This window comes from Bicyclus anynana, chromosome 4 (assembly GCF_947172395.1).
Source record: "Bicyclus anynana chromosome 4, ilBicAnyn1.1, whole genome shotgun sequence".
In the NCBI taxonomy this organism is placed as follows: Eukaryota; Metazoa; Arthropoda; class Insecta; order Lepidoptera; family Nymphalidae; genus Bicyclus; species Bicyclus anynana.
Window position 1 is genome coordinate 10179186 of NC_069086.1, and position 26070 is coordinate 10205255.

Below are 26070 nucleotides of genomic sequence, written 5' to 3' on the forward strand. Positions count from 1 at the left end.
TTGCTTCGATATTACTGTAAACTATTTTTAATTGCCGAGAACGTACGAGCAAATTTATATTTTTAAATCATCGGCTTAATTGCTTTGAATGAGACTTTTTATTTTTTATTTTGTATCACCGCGTGTTATTAATGCCGGAGAACATTAAACACAATTTTAAAGGTCAGCAACACTGAACTGCAACAAATATAATGTTAAAATAGAACACCTAACTTTTTTGAAAGGGCAGTTCCTATTAATTATGTATAAGCTATTAGTTTTTATTAGTTATGATTTGTTAGTAATTGTATAAGGAACTTTGTTTAATATTACAAAGTCTCTTTCCTTTTTGAATATAGAGAACTTGATTGTTAAATATATATCTTTTCATTAATATTATATTTTTTATTGAATCCAGAAGTCTTTCTAATTTCTAACATCGTAATTAAACAAAGGAGTTATAAAATAAATATCTAATACTGTTGAGGAAGAAAAATAAATGCATTTATTTTTAGTATCTACCTATCAATGCTTTGCTTATCTTATAATATCATTATGATGATATTAAAATGTGAAAAAAATTCGTAGCATATGTTAACAGTGATAAAATAACAGATGTGTAGATCTACGTATATTGTAGTATTGTTCGCAGTTATAATGATAATATTATTGGTAAAAAACAGCTTCATATCGGAAATTTACCTAGAGAAATCGAGCTAATGTGATTATGTAAAGTGAAACAAAAAGAAAAGTAGCCAGAGTGGTTCGTTACTCGAGTGATTGACACTACCATGGATGATAGGCCACCCATGCTTTCAGTTAAGGTGCATTTTAATGGCGCAAAAAGCTATTTACTAGTGCGTTTCATAATCAATCAGTATGCTCAATCGAAAAATAACCTTTATTATATCTGCAACACGAATTAAGATGTAGGTTTAAGTTACGTTTTTTTATTTCAAATGGTATTTTAAGACGAAAAACTTTTTTTTTCTATTACCGCTTTCTAATACGTTTGTATTGCTTTTATTTAAGTGTGTCTTTTAATATTGAAGGTGAATGATTTCCAATACGAATATGTACTTCTATTTGCCATTATTATTTAATATTCCCAAACGTTTGTTACTTTTGATTACAAAACGAAAAAATAAATACATTTTAAATTGTGATGCCTACAATCATATTATTAATTTAAATAAAATAAATTATAAGGAACATAGAGCAATACGGTATACATATTATATTGCTGTTAAATCTGTGGAAAAAAAGATTTAAAGGCGTTCTCAATCAGCAACAATCAATAGGTATCTTGCAATCACACTATAATATTATAAAAGCGATAGTTTCTGTGTAAGTGTGTATGTTTGTTCACACTACCGTTTGTTTGTACCGTTTGTTGTGTTTGTTTGTTTGTTGCCGCTACTAAGGCGATTTGGCTGAAATATGGAATAAAAATAAATTTTACTTTGGCTACATAAGCTACTTGTCATTCCGGAAAAATGCATGGTTCTCGCGGGATTTGTGAAAAACTGTATTCCACGCAGACGAAGTCGCAGGCGTCCGCTAGTTTAATAAGTTTATTGGTATTAATAATTAATAAATAAATATTTCCACTATAATTGCATTTTTTAATTTTAAAGTCGTCTTTTGACTCTCAATCATGCAGGCAATATTCACCTCTCTGCATTTTGTAAGCATGTTCAGTGCCAAATAATTAGTTTCATGGCACAGCTTTCACTAACACATAATCTTTTAAAAGATTGAATGAGGAACGCATCATTATCACCTTAACCACACCGTCTATTACTTTTGAAACTTTGTTAAATAAGCATTATATGCTACATTGACTATCCAAAACAACTTTTTTGTGTCACCACTTGTTCCTAATACTTTCATTTTAAAGAAATGTTACGAAGTACGTTAATTTAGAATGTACTGAGCACATAACGTGTATTTGTATTTACTCGTAAATTAAAAGATGAATTGCCCGCCTACTAAGTTTATTTCTAAATAGTCATTACAATAAAAAAATACTTCAAATATTTATTTAATATTTTCTGTAACTGTGCAATAAAGAGTAAAAAAAATATTATTTGTTTCAGATACATGAGTCTACAGCCTCCATATAAAATACAATAAGGTAATTTCTATTTTCTCCAGTGCATCTTATTTGGTAAAAGTAATTTCTCGTTGCAATGCTTCAATTGGCTGAAAATCATTTGATAATAACTGTCAGAGTATACTCCGACTAGTTTTCGAACCCATACTGGGCCCTGACTCATAAGCTTTTTCATACACCGCGGCGTGAGCCAAAAAGTTTGGTTGATATTGGTCCCGTGTTGACCCATGGATTGAGGTGGCAAGTTATCGTTATGCTTCATAAAAATATTATGTATTAGTTAATTGATTGTATAATTAGATCAAACAATATTTCTACGTCCAGCTGTGGACGTCCATCGGCCGATAATGATGATGATAATTAGTGTTATTTTCCTAAAAGATTTTTCAAGGCGCACAAGCCAAACGATACGTCTTACGTTATTTCAAGTATCAATACGACCTTAGCAAAAATCTGTGCGGTATAAATATCGTGCAATTAATATTAAATACTTTTAAAATAAATGGGCACAATGGTAGAAACAATGTTTCATTTAGTTCTCTAATATTCAAGCAAGTATGCATTTCGACCGTGATTTAAATCATGAACATTTAGGAGCCAAGGGCATTTGGCGGTTTTTAGTCATCAACATTTTCTGCGAGGTGGAAAGGCTAGATCAAGTTTGTGTTCACTTCTAGTTCGAGCATGTAATAATAGCCTATAATATAATAATCATATCAAATTATTGTCCATTTTCGACAAGGAAGGTCGGTTAAGGTAGAATTTCATTTCCTTAAAATAAGAGCTTATTTGAATTCGCGAATAAGAAAATGTAGTGGAAGTATAAATATTATTTTTGAATAGCGTGCATCTGGCTAGTAGGTGTACTTATGCATACAAATTTTATGTTGTAGTTAGAAGGAAAAGGTTTAACATTTAAATTCCTATGCTTATCTTGGTGACAATGTAAATATGGTTTAATAATTTACGAGTGTAATATAAAAACACTCATCATCATCATCATCATCATCATATCAGCCGATGGACGTCCACTGCAGGACATAGGCCTTTTGTAGGGACTTCCAAACATCTCGATACTGAGCCACCTGCATCCAGCGAATCCCTGCGACTCGCTTGATGTCGTCAGTCCACCTGGTGGGGGGTCGGCCAACACTGCGCTTACTAGTGCGGGGTCGCCATTCCAGCACTTTGGGACCCCAACGTCCATCGGCTCTTCGCACTATGTGCCCCGCCCATTGCCACTTCAGCTTCGCAACCGACCGACGAATGGCGGTATATCCATTCCCAAAGGCTAGATTATGAAATGCCTCAGGCCGGTGTCGGGCAGCAGCGACATCGGCGCGAATAATCTAGCACTGCGCTGACCAACCCGCATGCCCAGCGTGGTCAGTATCGGGCAAAACTTTGTAGATGGACCAACAAACAAAAACACTCAACTAGCAAAATATTGTGTGAAAAAATATAATATAGGTAAAATCTATACCTACAATAGTATGATATCGTAAATCTTGACCATGCAAATAATTGCCTGCGTATCGAATTGATTAACTTTTATATCGGTTATGCGTAAAATGACCATTTTAGTAGAAAAAAATGTTCATCAAAATTATCTTATATCAATAAATTACGAGTTGAATTCAGCAAAGAAACTGGTTCGCCGCACTTCCGTGTCGCACTCAACAACACGACTTAAACCCATTGTACACATGATTTCTTACACACATAAACATGGATCAATCTAGAATATAGATAGACTTAGCGGGCAAAACTGAATAAAATCTCCAAATATAAAATGGGCTTTTTAAATTACTTTTACACATGTAATATTTTTATTTGCTACTTTTTACATTACAATTTTCACATATTTTGAATAGATAACATTAGCTTTCATATTTATCAAATTATGGTCACCACAGGACGAATTGTAACTGACTCGTTGTTCCAGGGTGTAGCTATGTGGTTTCGTATCAATTAAGTGCAAGATATATGGTAAGCTATCAAATATTCAGCTTTTTATCCAAGAGATTCTCAGTAGCAATCCAAGGTTGTGTTGAAGTTGGTAGTACAGCCTTGTGAGTTAGAGAGCATGTTGAGCACCCGGTCTTTATCGTCAAAATCTGATAAGTGATGTTTACAGAGATAAACATTATCACACTTAGCCCGCCAACACGCATTGTAGCAGCGTTGTGGTTTTAAGCTTCATTGCCCTTCTTGCATAAGGAGAGCCGCTTGATCAACAAATAGTCTGACAATGGTAAATGAAAAAAAAGTTGACGGTAAATGCTTTAATTGCCTTCAATGTACACGTGGGTTTAACATAATATTAAACATGTTATTATGGTTTATGTGTCTTTTATCGTCCTTTGCCTCACAAGTCTTGGTATTATATATCTCTCAAGTGAGACACCCACGAGAATAAGTTGTTGATTTTTTATGTACATTTATGGCGCCGACATTCCGTGCTGGCGGGGTTTTCTTCTCCACGTAATGCCACACTGAAAGGAGTTTGTTTGATTTAATCGATTTGTCACCATTTCAATACAGAAAGTGCTTATCCAATAATTATTATTCGTTGAAATCATATATTAAGTGACTAAATACATTTTCCGGTTTCTTAGGATTATTCAGTGTATTTATCATCTTAACTCCCTGAGCTTCATTTTAATGAACTTTTAGGCGTCAAGTAACATTAATAAAACATCCGAATAAGTTAAAATACAATTATTCAAATCAAATTCAGAATTTTAATTTGCACCTAACTAGTTCTCAGATATTTTATTGATCGGATACATTAATCACAAGATAGGCCTCAATGTACGGCAGTCGGCAGATATAATAGCTACAGAAAACTAATTTGTAATCCCCTATAAACATACTTAGCGTGAGATCTCACTATACGTTAATATTGACCTAGATGACTTTATTTTTCAAGCTTTTTTTTGTTCTGGTAACAATAATTGTACGTTACGGAATATTTAATTATCACTTATACTAATAAAAAAACAGCCAATAAAACTTAAGAAGTCGGACGCCCAAGATCGGGCAAAGTGGGCGAGATTATGCCGGAAAGCGGACCCCACATAGTGGGACCACGCTAAAAAGAAGAAGAAAAAGACTAATAACAAAAACAAAAAAAATACATTTGTAAAGTTTTAACACTAATACTTATGAAAAAAAATCAATGAAAAAATCTGTGGATGCAAGTGGATATTTTATTGAAAACTTATAACGAAAATTAAGAACTTACAATGATTTGCACTCAAACCGTCAATACGACCTTTATTAACTTGATTTAATATAATATTAAAACAAAATTATATTTACCATTTAAGAGATTTATCTACAAGGAACTAAATTAATAAAAACAACCAGACAGTGAATAAAAAATGTAAAATTTAACAAATAAAATATGTAACTTAAAGTTGACATATACCAAATCGGCAATTACGCGTATAATTTTTAATTTATTTTTTATGTTTTTATTTTTACATGCAACGGGACAAAACAAAACTTCACGGAACGATTTGTCTTTCACTGACTGTGAATGCATATATTAGAAAAGTCTATTTAAAAAGCAGCGGTGCCCTTTAATAAATAATATGACAGTTTTGGGGCATCCGGCATTACGAGTGTAATTTTGACAGATACTATTACTTATACGAGTACATAACGTAGTATGTCTGTGATGTTTTTTTTTAATATTAACTTGGATTATAAATAGAAAGCGCTTTATCATTACTCCATGAAACATTTTTTTTTTATATTTTTCATAATCCATTTGGCACGTCTTCAACCGCCGTTTAATTTTAAAAGAAACTATATAACGTTTAATAGCCTTCCTACTATCGCCCTCCGGTAGTGGTTAAAAATTTTGTAATCTGACTGAAATTATTACAGAGGGAGTGGAAGGAGAGATTACTACTCAAATAAACAAAGAAGAGTTTAAGTTTTAATAAATTAGTAATGATAGTTTTCTACATAATATACAAATAAGTTTTTATAGAAAATTTATAGGTAGGTGTAGGTTAAAGGCAATAATAGGCATTTTTTAATTAAATTTAAATAACGACAACTTTAATATCTGCATAGTTTTTAAATTTTAAAGTAAATGTGTGAGTGACTTCATATAGAGTAATTAAATTACATTTACCATGGTGGTCGAACAAGCTCAACAAGCATTTTTATAACAGGAACTGATAAAATCCCCGACGGGTGACATTTATTTTTATGGTGAGTAGAATCTTTACAAATAGTCAACTTACGTATCAAAAGTGTTTGTAAACTGAGCCTACTTGAAATAAATGAATTTTTAATTTTTTTTTTGAAAAATTATTTTGTTCATTTTTGATTTTAGTACCTAGTTTTAAGTTTAATTTATGTCATAATATACATGCCATGAAACGTTAAATTTATAATAAGTAAGGTGTTGAATTGCAGCAGAGATAAGCACGATGTGCGCGCGTTGATGTCTTTTGTACTGCGGACTTTGAGATAACATATTTCGCTATTTACAGTTCACACTGTATGTACGGTATAAGAAGAACATTTGCATTTATCAATGACTATTACGACAATATTCCTTAATAGCAAGGCAGCAGGTAGGTAAAATATTGGAATCTTAGCAAACTAAAAAAAAATCAATGAAAAATATCATCATGATAAATAATAAATAAATATTATAAATTTAAATTACTAAACGAATATATCCATTCTTTAAAGTCAAAAAACTTTCAATATGTCTATTAAAGCTATTAAGTTCAGGCGTTCATTACCTTTTTACTATTAACTATGATATTAAAAGTTTGGGCTGGACTTTGTTAGCCACTATGAAAAGTCTTTGTTACCTTACTACTTACAGCTGTACTTACCTAAGCCGAGAGAGCGTTCACTTACATACTTTCAGCATAAATAAAATGAAGAAGATTTGTAACTAAATTCACTTCCTCATATAGGGAATACTCGTATGTTCTACTAAAATGGAAAAACGGCTAAAACTTATGGTACTGTAATAGACGGAATATGCCAGACGAGTTACCAGCTCACCTCGTGATCATTTGAAAAAATGTTAAGTACGTTATTTTCAAACTTTGAGGTCTAAAACATCAGCAAATTAACCGAATGACAAACTGAGTGGCTAACTTCTTATGTTCCTAATGAATTATGACGGTTACAAGTCTGTGTCATTGAATGGACATGCGCCCTTTAACCTTTACTGAGGCATATTGTTAATGCCTGTGTACTTTATGTTTGCAGTTGCCAGTTATTGTTCCTTGTGTAAACTGATTAATACAACAAGTATGACTTTAGCTGTATCATTATATTTACTAAATGTCGCGCAAGCGTTTCGTTTAAAACTATGGACAGAATTTTCATTTAAAATTTAGAAAATTCCTGAATTTCAAAATACCTGGATCAATTCTTTAAAACGATCTAGGATGCCATGATTTTGAATCGAATTCCCTATCGTGCGTTGATACTATCTTTGCCATTGAAAAAAAACTATTTTTAATAATTTGTAAGTCTTTAAAATGTTCATTTACTTTTCTATCTTAAATATATTATAATTTAGAGACAAAAAACAGGCATTAGGTATATTTATTTTTAAAGTTTATTTTGCAAACAATACCTGCAAAGCATTATCATTAGCAATAAAACCTAATGTTTTGTTGTAGTTACATATACATCGGTATAATATCCAAATGTTATGTTATTATTCTTTGTTTCGAAGTTGATAATGATAGTCAAGAATAAGGAGATATGTAATTATTAAAATAGATTTTAAACATTTTTTTCCTAATTCGGAAACTTTGATAATAACACTCCGTAAAGTGGAACGAGGAACTCGTGGAGTGGCAACTAGTACGTTGAACCGCCATTACCTGTGTGAGTGCACGCACACAATTACACAACAAGACAGCAACATACGCCCGTGCTCTGTGTGCGTGTGCAACACAAACCTACTGAAGTAATCTGATTCACGAGTATACGGTTGGGTTAGGCAAGACGTTTGGGATTGAATTTTAAATATCTGTTATCGCTTATCATTTGCAACAGTTAATTGCACATTAATATATTAATTTTGCAACATAGTTTTGAGTTATTAGTGTGCAATCAGTGATTGGCTTTTAATGTCTCCAATTTAAAACAAAACGTAAGACTAACAAACAAACTCACAACATTACTGTAATATTACTATTTATTCAATACGTATTTCCAAAATTGACATAAATTTATAACATATAAATTAATAATAATTAATTTTATTAAATATATTAATGATGGTTACCAACATTTTTAAATGTACATAAAGTTTACCTTAAGCATCGAGATAAAAAGACAGATTAGTAATTGAAGTAGGTACAACATTAATAAGTTACTATATCGTTTTGCCTCATTAATTTTTTTATTCACTTTTATGTAAAATAAATAAAAATAATGTTTTTTTCCGTAAACAGTAAACATGTATTTAACATTAATAAAACTATGTTTTGTTAATGTTAAATACATGTTTTTGTAAGTTTCATACGAAATTAATACAGCTCTTTTTGACAGGCTTTATAGAGAAACATTTGCACCATGCTTATTTTATTGCCGTCTAATAATGTGTTATGTTCTGATAGGTTAACCTATGGTTGCTGGTAAAATTAAAGGTGCTGACAGGGCGTAGGGTAGTGCATTCCTATACGTACCATAACAGTATGGCAAGCTTTAGCTCTGGTATTAGGGATCGTTTTTCTAGTCACACTCCTTATCTAACAATTTTTACTGTAGAATAAATTCAATTCAAGAATTCAAATGCTTCATGTTTCTAGTATAAAATAAGTTGATAATTTTTCTTTTATTTTGTATTCTCCACAATATTTAACAATTGTTTGCACTTCATTTATTACCATTTATATTATTAGGTTTTAAGTCATACAGTTTCAAGTCATAATTCAATCACAATTGTATATAAAAGACGTGACGTGGTTACACAAATTGCATTTTCAATGGCTTTTTTCATTGGTAATGTTCTAGCAGTTACACGTAGATATCTTGTAAGTCACTAATTCATAAAAGCACGTATACCTGATTGCAACACGCCAATCAGCGTACGTCCTTGCCGCTTGCGACACCGATAATGCACCGCTAATACGCATCGCATTAAAGCCTTCAAAATAAAAACAAAACGCGGCGGCTAATTAAATGCTTTTTTTCTGGCGCCCAATTTTTTTCTGACCTCAGTTACAATTTCGCAATTGCGATACGTGTTGTACACGTGAACCGATTGTTAAAGATCTAAGTCGCAAGGTCGCACCAAATGTCATTACAGACTCGATAAGTAATAAGTGAATTAAATAACAATCTACATTATACACTTTTGATATAATTCAGTCGAATACCAACGGGATTGTAAAGTTAATGCAATAAATGCATTGAAGTAGTACTTGTATATTGTACATAATTAATTAAAAACAGTCAAAAGTAACATTTTAAAATATTATTATCACAATCTCCGCGTGCTGGTATCAACAACAATTTTTTTTCGCAAACCGAGAATTATCAAAAGTGCACGAATACGGAAGCTGTAGATGTTTTTTTAAATTTTGTTGTTATTTTAATTGATATATGTATAGGAATATTTAGTAGTTTAAACACTTTTTGTGATATAATTAAGAATTTGTAAATGTTGAAATCAATAGAGTAGGAAATCATTTTTTGTTTTGCGTTGCTTTTACGAGTCGAAACGAATTTTATTTATGTGCTTAACTAAAATAAATTTTATTTATATAAACAAATCATCTATCTATATATATGTGTGTGTGTGTTTGTTATTGTCAAGAGAAGGTTCTTATGACAGAAAAAATAAAATAAATTGAAGGGGTAGGGTAGGGGTAGAGGTAGGGTAGGGGTAGGGTAGGGGTAGGATAGGGGTAGTTGATAGTTTACATCGAGTTTCACGCGGACGAAATCACGGGCGTCCGCTAGTAATATATAAAACAAAGTCAGTTTAATTACGCGATTTACAACTGAACTGAACAGCTGAACTGATTTTGAAGATCTTTAATTTTTTGGATTAGTCTTTTCTCTGAATATCAGAATAACAATTTAAACATCGAAAAAATAAGTAGAGTATAATCCAAACATAATTTTCTCATCCATTTTGTAAGAAATCTCTGTTGAAGATATCTTAAGAATTTTCATTGTATAATAGCAAGTTGTTCCGAATGGGACAACGTCTATTGGAGACGCTAATCAAATATAATGTTATTTAAATAAACATATTATGTATTATAAATACATATAATATAAAATAATAAAAAAACAAATAGATACGAACACGACATTGTATTAAAAAATTTACATGTTCACTAAAAATACCTCCAGATCTCCTTCATTTGTCAGTTGGAAAACTAAGTTACTACAAATAAAACTACAATAAACAGTATTGGAGTGTATAGATAATATTCAATATTATCTGTTATATCACCGATTAAAATAGCATAAATGATAGTAATATGAAAATAATGCAAACATAATATCCAGAATAATTGACGATAAACTATATGCACTAATAAATTATCTCAATTTCTGTCACCCGCAAAGTAATGAAGCAATGAAAATGCAATCGATTCTCGTATTTGGCTTTGCCACGGAAATTATGACAAATTTATGGGTCTGGCTTAAGTTTAAAACATATTTGCTTACTTTCCATTTTGTTATAAACATTTCTTGACAAGTTATCTTTTGAGTTATCTAAGTTGTTTTCGTTAAATACATAATTACAATTATACCTTCGCTTGAGTATTTTATAATAATTACAGATAGCTTCTCTTGTTGCGAAGCAGTATTTATACATACATACATACATATCATCACGCTTCGTTCCCATAGGGGTAAGCAGAGACCACGTCCCTCTACTTGCTACGATCCTTGCATAACCCTACCCTAGCTTCATCCATACTCATCAATCCTTTCATACAAGTAGTATTTGTAACTGCCTCATTGGTCCTGTAGTAAGCTGGTTCTGCTACGGATAATGAGGTCCAGGGTTCGAATCCTGGGTCAAGCCAACAAAAAAAATACATTATTTTGATTTTTCTTACTAGAACTATGAATTACTTTATATTTTACTTTTAACATTGTTTTATTAAAAAAGTTGCTATTCAACCCATTACCGGCGTACGTATTTCTGGCTAGTCTATATTTGCGGCATTTATCTAACAAAATTCCGTAATATCCGTTAGGACTAATTCAATGCACGCACACAAGCTCAGCATATAGCGCGCGTGAGTTGCACACATCTGTTATTCGTTAGGGCTATCAAATTCTTATCTTTAGACGTGCTTTTGTGATGTCATAATCTACTGTTCAAGTATTTTGTACTACCTATCCATCAGAGGATCAGTAGATTTATGTTTGACATAAAACGTATTACACCATAATAAAGTTGTTTATGGTATAGTTTATAACGTAAAGATAGTAGACCATGTAGAGCAGGACGTTATAATATTAAGGAAATTTTGTAGAACATATATTTTTATATTTTATTTATTTTTTAAAAAGCAAGGAGGGTTCAGTATACTTTGTTATCCTAATAATCTTGTTTAAAAATTTTAACACAAGCGTGTTAAATATTAAAATAACCGCAATTTTAAAATAAGATAGATATAGACACATCAATATTTTTTTACGATAAGCTTGTAGATTAAGGATTACATTGATATTTATCTTTATACGCCTTCTTTAGTTATACCATCTTTTATCGGAAGCTACATACTATTTTAATATTCAATTAATTACTTCCTCGTCAGCATTTAACCGTTATTTATTTAATATCAATTGATACTTTATAATTGATTGTGGTTTAATATTTTAATAATATAATGGAAAATCGAATACCTATTTGGGGTCCGATTTACATTCTGATATGCCCATGATATAACCATGGTCAGACATGCAACTAATAAATAGTTAACTCATACATGAAGTATAATGAAGACACACATATTAGCCATAAATAACTTAGGTAATTTTATTTATACTCGTAAATTTATACTACCTGCTTAAACATAGTCATATCTCACACTCAAGCATAATATAAATTCTAAAAAAAAAATCTATTTACAAATTACTACAAAGATTATCGTGCGCGCAGTTGTATTGCGCAAAAACAATACAATATATCGTATTAATATAAAGATTATTCAACCCTACATATAAGACGGACACGAAATACGAGCACACGTGCACAGCAGCATGGCGGGCGGCGGGCGGCAGCGGCGCGGAACGGGTCGAGAACGACCTGCCGCGGCCCGATGAAAGAACTCAGCCAAGGACGCCTGCGTAACGGTCCCGCGCCCGGGCGGCCCGCCGTCCCGCTACGTCAGCACCGGGATACTGGGTTAGGTCGGTTTCACACGTTACGTTCGTTTCATAATCGATACTTTGGAATTTATTTGGATATTCTTAATGAATAGACACAGACGCATTTTCAAAATTTCCTGATTTACACTGAATAAAAAATTTTCGCAAAATCTTGATAAGTCTGTTATCTATATTATTAAAATACGTTTAGTTTATTAAAAAGACTGAAAAACACTTTCACCTTACAAAGTATTGTTTATATTAAAGTTACAATTCATTTTACAATTTTTCACTAATTGTAAATGTTAAGTGGTGTTATTTTTTTATATCATAAGTAGAACCTACCGAATTTGAAAGCTATTATTGTTTTTGCAATAATATTATATAATTATTTATCAATATTACTAGGCCGTTTCATATGAGTACATTCAAAATAAGCGTATAATAAACTCTGCCGAGGAAATCCGTAAGAGACACCCCATGGATTATAAACATAAAATACATGAAAATTAACATAAATATCTAGCTTTCCGCTTATTCACCAAGATACATTAGGTATAAACGTATATATGTTCATAATAGCTACTGCCCTTATGACATACATACACGCATCCATCGCAATGAAATAGTACGGTGGAGACGGCAGATACGCATAACCTGCACTTACGGCTTCATTCATTTAAATGTTTTAGAAGTTTTATCAGCTTTCCTATGAACAGGTATGGGTAAACAGGTTTTGACTCTATGCCATGTGGGATAGGTATGTGTACTTTGCAGCCATATTGATACATTACACATCCATGTTAAGTTCAATTAGAGGAAAACTGTCACATATTTATTATAAATACTTCACTTTACGAAATCATTAAATAGATTAATGTGAAATATGTTACGAGTAAAATTGCGTTGTGGCTATCAATTAAATTAAAAAAAAATATTATAATATACTGTCTGTCATGATGAAAAAATATTATATATAATAAATCTTTATTTTTATAAAAAAATAAATATATACCTTAACATACTCATATTTACTTATGTACAAAAGGACTTTGAAAAAATATTATTTTTAATAAAAAGTGCAAACGCAGCCTAATAGTTTTATGGGGAGTGGGCTTCCTTTTACCAAAACTTGAAATGAAGACGCGCGTAAAGGACACTGACCCCGGGAACGTAATATGTATCTTCAACACAAAAGTTTATTCAAGGAAGTCAAATGTAGGACATTGCTTTAAATATTTTGTAGGTTCGGGTTGATACTAAATTATTGTTGATATTTACTGTCAAGAACAAATCCGAAGATAATATGAAGAATGAAGATAACGGTATAGAAATAAAACGGTTCGTTAAAAAATTATAAGCAAGTAAGAAAGTATAAGTGCAAATTAGATATTATAATAAACTTATACGGATTCTGAAGTTCATAAGTAAAAAATTCTCTAACAAAACACAAAATAAGCAAAATATGAGGTTCTGTTGATTGACATGTACTAAATACAGCGTTATTCTTCAGAAATACAAATTTTAAGTTCCTTCGTCCGGACATCGACCCAAAAACCTTAAACACTGTCCCGCTCGCACGCCTCTATCTCGATAGTTTTGTCTCTCCATCACGAATACCGCTGCTCTGTCTTTATTTTGTTCCATTACGATCAAGAACAATGACTATTCGTTGATAGGAGTGAGCTCCTATATCTATTTCTCTCTCGCCGCTGGGATACGCAGAGCAACGAGCGAGACAGGTATATTATCAATGCGGCCGACAAACGTCGAATGTTTCGAATTCTTATTGGGCCGTCGTGAGTTTAAAGATGGCCACTCGAAGACCGTATTCTTGGTACGATAACCTAATTTTATTCCATTACATCGGTGCTTGTTGTGCTTAAATTTCAATAAGGCAACTCCATTAAGATCGAATGTCAGGAGGTAATGCGAGTAAAAAGACAGCGACCTCGCGGCACGCGGCGCGCGAACACGCCGCCGCCTCCCCCCGCACCCTTGCTGTACACCCTCTCCCCCGCCCCGCTGCTCCGCGGCAGCTAGTTTCTACTGTTTTGCTCGGAAATGTCGAAGGTTTGCCGGACGTCAACTGACACGGAACTACCTTCAACTCACGCGTGTTTCCAGGTATTATTTGTATAATTAATATGGCCGATCAGTTAACTGGAGCACCAATATTAATTGTAAAAGCTATTGTTCATTTGTTGCTAATTGATTTTTTTGTTACCAAATTTTTTTTATTACATATTCATATCCATTTACATAAAAACGTAGGTTAACGAATATGTAATAATACAATTTTTTAGCATAGCGTGGTCGTTTTTTATTATAATATACAGTTGAATAATATTATGCCTAGTGCATGCTACGTGTAGCTGCGTAGAACACATACAAAAGACTTCAACGAGCTACCAATTTATAACATGTATTGTTAAATTTGAATTTCCATTCAGATAATCTGGTAAATGGAATGTGGATGGCAAATATATTTAAAAACCGAGTTATTTAAAAAAACTATTAATGAGTATTAGTTATTACTTATTAGTAGATATTTTAAAAGTCCGGTTATATACAAAAATAAATATGTTATTGTTACTGCAAACTGCTTTAGTTATGTTTAACAATATACCTACTAACTATTCATAATGAAATTAACTATTTAAATATACTTAACTCGGAAGTTATTTTATATCCGTAAGATAAAATCAGTCGATATTTATTATTAACTAGCGGACGCCCGCGACTTCGTCCGCGTGACACTCGATGTAAACTTTCAACTACCACTACCCAACGCTACCCCTACCCTACCCCCTACCCTACCTTACCTTACCTTACCCTACCATACCTTACCCTACCCTACCCCTACCCTACCCTACCCTACCCTACCCTACCCTACCCTACCCCTACCCTACCCCTACCCTACCCCTACCCTACCCCTACCCTACCCCTACCTTTTCCTGAATTTTCTTTGCTATAAACCTCACGGAGCCCGAGATCTTTCCAACGAATGCAAAACCGTGGAAGTCGGTTCGTGCGTTCTAGAGTTATAGCATCAGGAAAGAAAACCCGACTTATTTTTATTATTATTAATTAATATATATAATAACATTTATTTAGAACCTTTTTGAGATAGGCATTACAAAATATAGAAGGATTATAATAAAGGTTACACTGCAAAATATAATAAGAACAAATAAAAAAATTAACACGTTCCAACATTAAAGTAAAATCTATTCTGTATAATTTAGTTCGCATTTACATATTTGAATGATTTATGTCCATTTTTAAATATTTTGTTGGTATAGACCTACATATATTATATGTAGGTATTATAAAGTTATAGATCACAATAGAGTACAGGGACATACCTATAGTTATTACGACAAAAAATAGCAAAAAAAATAACTTTTGTAAAAAATTTAATAAAAGTATCCCTAAACTTACCATGGACAATAAAATAGATAACGAAACTAAATAGCTACCAATAAGAATTCATGTTATACACCAGTTTCATAGGCGATCAGTGGAATGTTCAGGTTTACAATTATCTTTTTATTTTCTTATATCAATAGTTGACGGGACAAACAGTTGCTACCGGATGGTAAATGGAAATACCTTCATTTATAATAAAACAACTTACTTATACTTCGTCGGGGATACAAATAACGCAATCAACAATACGTTAGCCTGTTGCCCTGTTTCCCTCTGTCTCAGGGACATTTTAAACCACATGTGCTTGTAATTTAATAGGCAACCATGCCCATTAAACAGGAACAGCATTTATGCTACTTGACAGATGAAATAAGTATAGCAATAACACTTCTTCCCTGGATAAGTTCTGTCGTATAAAACTCTGCTACTACTAAATATTATGTACAAGTAAATATGTATACGTTTATTTTACAGATTGTTTAAAGACAGAGCACGTTTTGTATCACCAAAAGGATGTGGTTAATAAAATGCCATGACTTACATTAAAAAAAAATCTCGCATCACCAATAACAGGACAGTGCTTGTTCGATTCAATTATGGTTGATTGCGTTATAGGCACACAATATTAAATAAATAATGAGCACATAGTTTGCTACAATGTACGGAGACCTTACCACTAGGGCCAGCATTCGTCCCGAGACCGGACGCACGCGAGTCCAATGACAACGACACAATAGTTTTTGCGCGCAAACTTGACTTTGAACCGCGTCCCTATGTCATTGTTATGCGGATTTACTATAAAATCCTGTTCAACTTTTTGCACAGACTCATATCTATTAATCGGTAGTGACCTTAAAAAGCTTTTTTTGTCATCTAATTTCGTGTAAAAAAGTAAGTGAGATTGATTTTCCAGTTAAGTGGCCAGCTTACGGATTCCCCGCAGATTGCGTGCGCGCACCGAATTCAATTCTCTTTCATTTGCTGCCCGCGGGTTGAATCGGAGTTTATTTTTAAATTAGATATCGTGACAACTTTAATTGAATATTTATAAGTGTATATTTTTTATTAACACGTTTCGTAAGATATAAATATTTATATGGAGTTATGACCTTTGAATCATTCAAGAAATTTTGTGGCCAAGTTCTGCTTAGTTTTTTTCTGTGTTGCTAGTTGTTCATGAATTATAAATAGCATATAAAGTATGTAAAACAGTAAGTGTTTTTTAATTTTATAACACTATTCAATTAGTTACCCTTTCTTCTTCCTTCTTGCTTTCTTTCTTTAATCATATGTACTCGTATAATTTAATCAATCCCATCATTTTCAATGCATATTTTATCATGTGTGAAAATGATGGGATTGATTAAAATAATTTGGGAGGCTTGTCTAAAACTACTTTTTGTAAGCAAGGAATATATTATAATGTTGAATACATACCGTTCAATCTTTGTATTCGTTCCCTTCCCTGTTCCCTGCTGACATTTCATTAAGTAATTAATGAAATGTCAGCAGGGAACGCATTTTACGAGGTTTGCTCAGGCCGATAAAAAATCTTGTCTCGTATTGCAATCTATCATTTGTTGGAAGATTATTTATCGTACTACTTACCATGTCCCCCTGTAAGGTGGATTTACGAGATAAACAAAAAACTAACTTTTCTTATAGTCACTTCACTTGCTACAGACATTGTCGTAATTTGAACATCTAATAAGATTCTGATAAGAATATTACAAGATAAAACTAAAAAAAATATTAGATACAATTAAGCAAATACATTTTTAAGATAAAATATTTAGACGAGATATATAATAGAGATAAGTATTATCTACATATTTATCTATATACATATTTTAAAGAGGAAAGATTTGATTGTTTGAGTATTTGTATGTAATGAATAGGCTCCGAAATTATTAAACCAATTTTAAAAAATCTTTTACTGTTGGGAAGCTACACTATCCCTGAGTGCTATAGGCTGTATGATATTAAAAAAAAAATAGGGATCCTTCCTAAAACTCCAATAATGTAACCCAAGGTGTAAAAATTTTACCTAAAATATTCTTTACATCGCATGCGCTGCACAAATTATTGATGTTAGAATAAAATAATGCACTACAACTTTGCAGAACATATTATTTTCTACGAAAAATGTCGCGACAGCATATGTCTAACTATTAATAGTCATGACACAATAAGTGTTATTTTATTTTAAAATAGTAATGGAGATGCCGTCGGTAATAATGATAAACACATACATCACATCACTTTTACGAAAATGTAATAGGATAGGGGTATGGTAGGGTAGGGATAGGGAAGAAGTGCACATAACTCAAAGCGAGCTTGAACGGGTCCGCTAGTATTGTAATATAAGTAAACAAACTTTCGCATGTAATTGTTTGCTCAACCAGTTTGAAACCTATCACGGGTTCTTTATACAAGCAAGTTCGTCATTTATTTGTTTCATGAAAATGGAAACCACCCAAGTTTCTTAAAATTGAAGGAATTGAATCTGTCAATAATACATTTAAAATGTGTTATGTAAATTTAGATTAGATTAAATTAGTTTGTGACGCTATCACAAACAAACAAACTTACTAAATCTTACGGCTATATCACTCCATCAAATGGAAAGTTCCGTTATCAGTGAGTAACATTGTATATATTGTGTCCCTGCATTAACACGGGAACAGAAACTACGCGAATAAAACTTTGAGACATCCGCTAGTAAATTATAAATGGTGAAATTCTTACATGCCGTTCGACGATGCGACGATTTTATAAGAATTGACGGAAGATTAAAAGGAGGCCACCATTTGTGTTCAGCTAATAGCACTATAGCAATTTACTATAAAAGCACGTGATTATTATGAACTTTCACGTTACCTACAAGACTCGGCGGCAGCGATGAAGGCGTGCGGAGATATTTGGCGCAGACTAACGCTATAACGACTCGAGAGGGTCGAGGGACGAGGCGTTTCGTAAAGCCGATTAGGTACGGGACGAGATTGGTTCTAGACCCGTATCTAATTTACTGAGATACATCATCGTAACGTAACTATCATTCAGTGTGGTATCGATTTTTTTGTTTACATACTTAGGATATTAAAACCACTCCGGCTCAGTTTTCAACTCGTTGCTTTATATTAGTCCTAAGGGTTCAATTCACAAGTCAAGTAAACTTTGGAATTTGGAAACTGTCTCACATCTGGTGTGGGTTGGCTTTTGCTACCGGGAAAAATTACTTGCTTAACTGAAGATAGACTGAGTTAAGAAAAAACAAAAGGTATAAGATTTTTATTTTATATCGTTATCAGCCGATTTTAACTCCTCACGGAACTAGTTATCCCTCCTCCCTTCTCCTCCCACCACGATGCTCTAAAGCCAGTTAGCGGACTATTAAAATGATATAAACTAAATTAACATATATATGTTACTACTTACTATTTCTCATTGTAAACTATTTGTCAACAGTTCGAAAAATTCTATCTTCCACATCTGAAAGTTTCATGTTATATTCATTAATGAAATAGGAAACAATAAAGATAATAATATAATATTTTATGGCAAACTGCCATTTATATATACTTTTATATAATAATTTTGGTTTAAAGTGAAATCTTATGTCGTTGGAATATACTTAGCAGAAAATAATTATCTTCGAGTACCAGGATTCCATAAATCATGAAATATATTGGCTCGGGGTTGTTAATGTTAATTCGAAGCGTTTGTAACCGACGTGTCGTATAGCTCTTCGACCTCGCACGCATCGCATCGACTCGACTTCCAGCGAAAGCATCGTTATTTTACATTGAATTATCATAATATACGCTGTTGCGAGTACACTTAAATGTACATTAGAAATTCATTATTTTTAATCGTCTTCTTAAAGGTGGAAGGTTTTATAATGCGACTTACTGCTTACATACTTTGTATTTTACAAGATGTCTTGGATCGGAACGTTAGATTAAGAAAATACAAAATATTTACACTGCTTATTATGTTACGATGATGAGATGATATTTTATTTGTCGTACAAATTGAATATTATTATCTATTAATTTCACCTAAATATATAGATTTAGGTGAAATTAATTCTTATATTCTAGAAGTGTAGAAGAAGTATTTATTTGAGAATTAGTAAATACAAACTAGACTAATCTAAAGACAATATAAACACAAAAGACGTTTAAACTTCCTTCCCAGTAAATAGATACTGGGTATATTTAATGGGATCGGAGTAAGTAAATGTCATTAGTTTTATATTTAACAAAATTATATAGAACTATAGCTTTCGTTAGTTAATTTGATTTAAATATAATAAAAAGACACGGGTGTGGGATTAAGGGATAGGTACTGAGTTTGTCAGGACAATCACATTATACAGCCAAAGAGAGATCAGGCGTATGATCGACGGCTTTACGTACTCTCTGATATACGGAAGCGTACCAATACCGTCGCAAGTACAGACTACTATTGAGATTTCCTTAAAGTTCTAATAACCTTGTTACCCTAGGTATAAGTTGCATGACCTATAATTGAACATACTGACCATTAGATCAACTAAGTAGTAAGGTTCAATAATTACTTACAACATTTAAATTTATAGAAATCACGTCGCTAATGGTGATGACCGCATAAGGGCTGTCATGGCCTTCAGTGGATAAAAAATAAACAAGTTCGAAAAACCTATCTTGATTGGATAAAGCTACCTACTTTAAAATATCAGCGTCAATCCGATACGCACCAGTTGAAATTAAATGTCAATATTTGGAGCGACCAAAGGAAAGTTTATAAATAAACTGTTTTCACTTTAAGCTTGTTGCAATTACCTTCAAAAAGTTTTAAACCTTCAATTAATACATAAGATTCCGGTTTCTCAATATCGGCGCTCTTGTATTAATTGTAATTTAAAATACTACTACTGGAGTTAATTTTATGAAATCAGTAATTATCAAGCGTAGGTATAATTAAGGATTACCTATTACAGAGTTAATATACTGTGTCTATACCTACTTGGAAATAACTACAATCCGCATACAAAGTCAAAGCCTCACCTTTTAAATGAGACTAAAGTTTTCTTTCTCGGTGACCTGCTTGCTTATTGTTGTATGATTTTTAATCCGTACAGATTATGTGAATTAATTTAAATAAATGCTTCTCTAAATACCTACATGATCAGTAAGAGCTGGAAAATCTGACAATAAACAGCAACTCGTAATTATTATTACGACAATGATGGCTGCTTATTCTAAATAATAAAATGAAATTTTAAATCAGGCCAACATAATTTGCTATCCTCATTATAAAATAAAAGACTCGATTTATTTATATAAATCAGGAAAACATTAAATGCTCAAGTATGGGTGACCAAAATGATATAGTACTTTATATCCTTCGCGATAATGCTTGAGCTTGATACATTATCTGACTTTTACAACACCAACGAACTCTACAAATTGCTTTAAAATGCAACATAAAATCGTATTTATTGTATTCACAGTCCACTTGCAGTTCAAGGGAGATAAACGGATTCCAGAAATTAATTGCAATATTGACAATGAAAATAACGATCATGATGATTCGGGTTACCATCAATAGTAATGACTACACAATATATTGCGGCAAGGTACAAGGAATGAGTAACGATTTATTTTCTTGACAACTCATAAGATGTTAAGTAGTCATATAGCCCAAGATAGATTCCGCTTAAATGTATTATAATCTGTAATATATGTAATTGTAATAAATGTATATTTAGTAATCACATATTTAGTATTCACATAACAAATGTGTAAGACGAAGATCCTTGGATCAGATTTCAGTTTCACGTAAAAAGCATATATAGATTTTAACATTTCTTTCAACAGAAGAAATAAAGCTGTAAATGATTTACTGATATTGTAAATAAAGCCTAATAAATGGCTTTCCCCGAGCAATTTTAATTAACTTAAAACAATTATGTTAATTTGCAATATACCTGTAGTTACAGCAGTTGGATTTTCCTTACCATAAACATTTTTTTTATAACTGACGAGAAATTATCTTTGAAACTTGAAGCCCTAGAGGTAAATAATCGAAAGTGCGCCTGTAGGTTTTCCACAAGGACAAATGAAACGTTTTTTTAAAACTAAAAGTTTATCTTAATCTTTAAGGAAGCTAAACACCAATATTTAGGTACACTTAACATAAGAATAAAGAGTATGGGATATAATAGTAAGCATAGATATATTTAATATGGGTTGACGTAGAGGCGTTTTGACGGCCTCCGTGGCGCAGTGGTATGCGCGGTGGATTTACAAAACGGAGGTCCTGGGCTCGATCCCCGGCTGGGCATATTGAGATTTTCTTAATTTGTCCAGGTCTGGCTGGTGGGAGGCTTCGGCCGTGGCTAGTTACCACCCTACCGGCAAAGACGTACCGCCAAGCGATTTAGCGTTCCGGTACGATGCCGTGTAGAAACCGGATGGGGTATGGATTTCCATCCTCCTCCTAACAAGTTAGCCCGCTTCCATCTTAGACTGCATCATCACTTAGCATCAGATGAGATTGTAGTCAAGGGCTAACTTGTAAAGAATAAAAAAAAAAAAAAAAAATCACGTCTCTATGTCAGCTCATATTAGCCCAGTGGATATGACCTCTGCCTTTGATTCGGAGGGCGTAGGTTCGAATCCAATCTGGGGCATGCATCTCTAACTTTTCAATTATGTGCATTTTTCGAAATTAAATATTACGGGTCTCAAATGGTCAAGGAAAAACATCCAAGAGGATACCTGCATTCCTAAGAATTTTCTTAATTCTCTACGTGTGTGAAGTCGGCCAATCCGCATTGGGCCAGCGTGGTAAACTATTGGCCTAACCCCTGTCATTCTGAGAGGAGACTCGTGCTCAACAGTGAGCCTAAAATGGGTTGCTAATGATGATGAAGTAGACAACATATCACACATTCTGCTTTTGTAGAGTTTACGAATAAGCGCAAGGCATCGTAGCGCTGTCAAATGTATCTGGTTGGTTACACGTAGTCGTTTCCTTCCATCTTCCTTAAGTGTTGCTCTCGTGAACTTGAAAAAGTTATTGATTAATTATAAAATAATTTTTAAAATCGGTTATCCCGAACTAACAACAACGAACATACAACCTCACAAACTTTAGTTCTTTGTTATAATATAGTATAGATTAAAACATCAATGACCAAAAATTGTTTATTAAAAAAAATTAAAGCTACATAGATTACAAAATAATATACTACTTTGTATTTACTTTATTAGGTAATGAAGATAATTAATTCATGATGAAAATTAGGATTTACAATTTGACATTCATTTACAAGTTAATTTTGACGAATGTACCTAAAGTTTGGAAAACTTTAGGTACATTCGTCAAAATTAACTTAACAGTACAATTCTATAGTAGACATTTAAATTTTTACTTGTTTTACAACTTAAGTAATTTATAATTAGTACGCTATTAGTAAGAGAGCTGTATACTCTGAAAAATTGTAAATATAGAGCAACATAGTGCAAAATTCTTTAATTATCAACCTATTTAAGAAAAAAGCTCAACACTCCATAACCCGACTTAGGACTCGAACCCAGGATCTCGTCATTCGAGGTAATAAGCTAACCACTGGACCAACAAGGTATTCAAACCCAGCCTAATACTACATACAGTGTGAACTGCATGTATCGTCACTCGATTTAACGACAAACTCGCTAAAGCGTCGACATCACATGCCTTTGATTGGTTTAGCTTGACTTCCATATAATCATACACTCTATACAGCATTACACCCACTCTTAATAGCGACAACAATCAAGCGAAATTGGTTCTTTTGTTTTAGTTCTTTTCATTGCTAACAAACTTTCAAACTATAAACATAGCAGTAAAAGAAACACACTGTGTTTTGACGAAAAAGTTTTACTCATACATTTTTCTTCCTTCCATTTAACAATAACTGTCTATAACGTCATCCGTTTAATGTCGTTATATCGAGTTTACAATGTATTAAATGCATAAAACTTACAAAAACAAGTAAGTATTACTAAATTGTAACTCGTATAAACACCGAGAACAATATAAATAAAAAGCAACGCGAACACTGTATTTATTGTCTGAAACTTCGCCTTGAGTGAGCGCAATAAACTGACCAGCGAACGAAATAATGACTACACGCGAACGTAACTACTTACGACGCTATTATTTTTAATTTCCCGTAACTAGTGCTATTGTCTATTCTACTTGCAAAGAAGTAGTTTATACACACAACTTAAATAAAGATCCACTTTATAGCTTAAGCTTACCTAAGGAAATGATTTTTGTATGAACTATTGCCTCCGGCTTCACACATAAAATGGAAGAAATCGCTACTTAGCGATAAGGCCGCCTTTTGTATGCTGATCTCTTCTTAATTTGTTTTTTATTTCACTTGTTTTTGTCTTTGTGGTGTGCAAATAAAGTATATTTATTTATCTTATAAAATGAATGAACCGAAATACGGGAATATTGCATTGCTGTATGGATTTGAACAATATTGAATATAATTAAATTATAAATGATTATTTATAGAATTAATTAATTTATTTAATCGTAATAAACATTGTAAATAATGATGATTACAACTGTTCTTTATATGGCCGGCTCTTCACAGAAGAACTTGCCATCCAAACTGGTGGTAGAGTGTTTAGAATTAATCAAACTTGACGTTACAAAAGTGTTTGTAAACCAAGCCTATTTGAAGTAAGTAAATAAGTTTTTGGTTTTAGATTTTTTACAAAAGTAATAAAAAACTTGTGGTTGTGTGTAGTTTTTGATACCAAAAAACCGTTTCTGGGAACTTACGTTTATGTTTAGGTAAATAATAATAGGATTAATAAACATTATTCTTGCGATAATTATAACAAAATATTTAAAACGAACAAAATAATAGTGTTGTGATTATAGAAGATAGTTGTTTTATCGTTTACAGCAACATAAAAACATGTAAAGCTTATTAGATGCATATTTTGCATGCATGAATATTTCATTGTTATATCAAAAATAAAAATAAAACTGTTCACTAAATTAGACAACTTTTTAAACTATCGCTTTTATAAAATCTCGTTGTGCAATTATTAACTTTCTATCCAACCGTGATTGTCTTAAACAAAGCTAGGTTCGTGAAACAAAATCATTTATTTTAAAGCTGCAGAGCGTTTTCTAGCAACTAACTGTGATAATAAATCTCAACTGTTCCACTAGCGTCGAACGGAAAATATTAGGAATATAATACGTTTTAACGCTCACAAATCTTAATTAATAGTGTCCCTAAATGTGTCACATAATTCAAACTATGTAAAGATAGCCACATAATTCAAACATGTAATTTTACATTTAGTGAACAATGGAGCTCCAGTTTCGTTCCCCCATCACGTAAATCGTACGAATTATAACACAAATTTACAAATAGAATGTAAATACAGGGGAATAAAATACAATCAGATCTCGAGATGCCGGTTGAATGCTGTATATCTTTCGGTACCGATCTATGTTAATAGTTTAGGTAGGACATTTACATTGGTGCATCGGTAATGGCCAGTGGCCGCAGCATTTGCTTCAAGGCCTTCGGTGAAAGGATACATGAATCTGGATCATCCCAGCCTCCGATGCTATGAAAATTATTGGATCATAAACGCGTTCGCAATGTTCCAATATTAATAAAGTAATGCATAAACGCGGTAATAACGATATCTTACGACACTGCACAAACAATTTAATTTCTTAGAAAAAATCAGTAACATACTTGTATGTAGTCCTCATGCAAATTCATCGATATATATATGATTTTATTCAAGACTGTTATACAAAACAATAAAGGCTTTAGCTATATTTTTAGCATCCTAGTGATAATGGTTATATGCATAAAAGCACTACTGTTCGCTGTTAATGCCTAACAGATTAAGTTCACATTGTTTTTTATTCACCTATTCTAAGGAGTAATCTGCAGGATTACATCGATCTTTAATTCCTTAGATCATAAATCTGAGTTATTTTTTTCCACTTATCTAGTTACTTCTATGAAGGCCAATGATTGTAACCTATTAATGCTTTATCAAACGTACCATATAATTTAGAAAAAGCAAGTGTTTCATTAAATGTAACCTACTTTCAGAAAATTTGAAACGCGTAAACTTTATACAACGATATCCTATAAAATATTAATTATT

The 26070-nt window shown here is 32.4% G+C and overlaps 1 protein-coding gene and 1 long non-coding RNA gene across 3 annotated transcripts in view; one reads left to right on the forward strand and one right to left on the reverse strand.

Moving 5' to 3' along the window:
• LOC112043312 (uncharacterized) overlaps positions 1-26070 on the forward strand; it is an 86088-nt gene that overhangs the window by 39204 nt on the left and 20814 nt on the right. The window contains exon 2 of one of the 2 annotated variants that reach the window (XM_024078653.2): positions 2079-2116. The gene's annotated coding sequence lies outside the window, so the exon portion shown is untranslated. Of the gene's footprint in view, positions 1-2078; positions 2117-14423; positions 14570-26070 lie in introns of those variants that run through there. The other variant, XM_024078654.2, reaches the window with a different exon arrangement.
• Positions 3914-5389, reverse strand: LOC128198071 (uncharacterized). Its single transcript, XR_008250812.1, has 2 exons — positions 5343-5389; positions 3914-4590 (listed from the first exon to the last, which is right to left on the reverse strand). It is a non-coding gene; the product is annotated as an uncharacterized LOC128198071 (long non-coding RNA).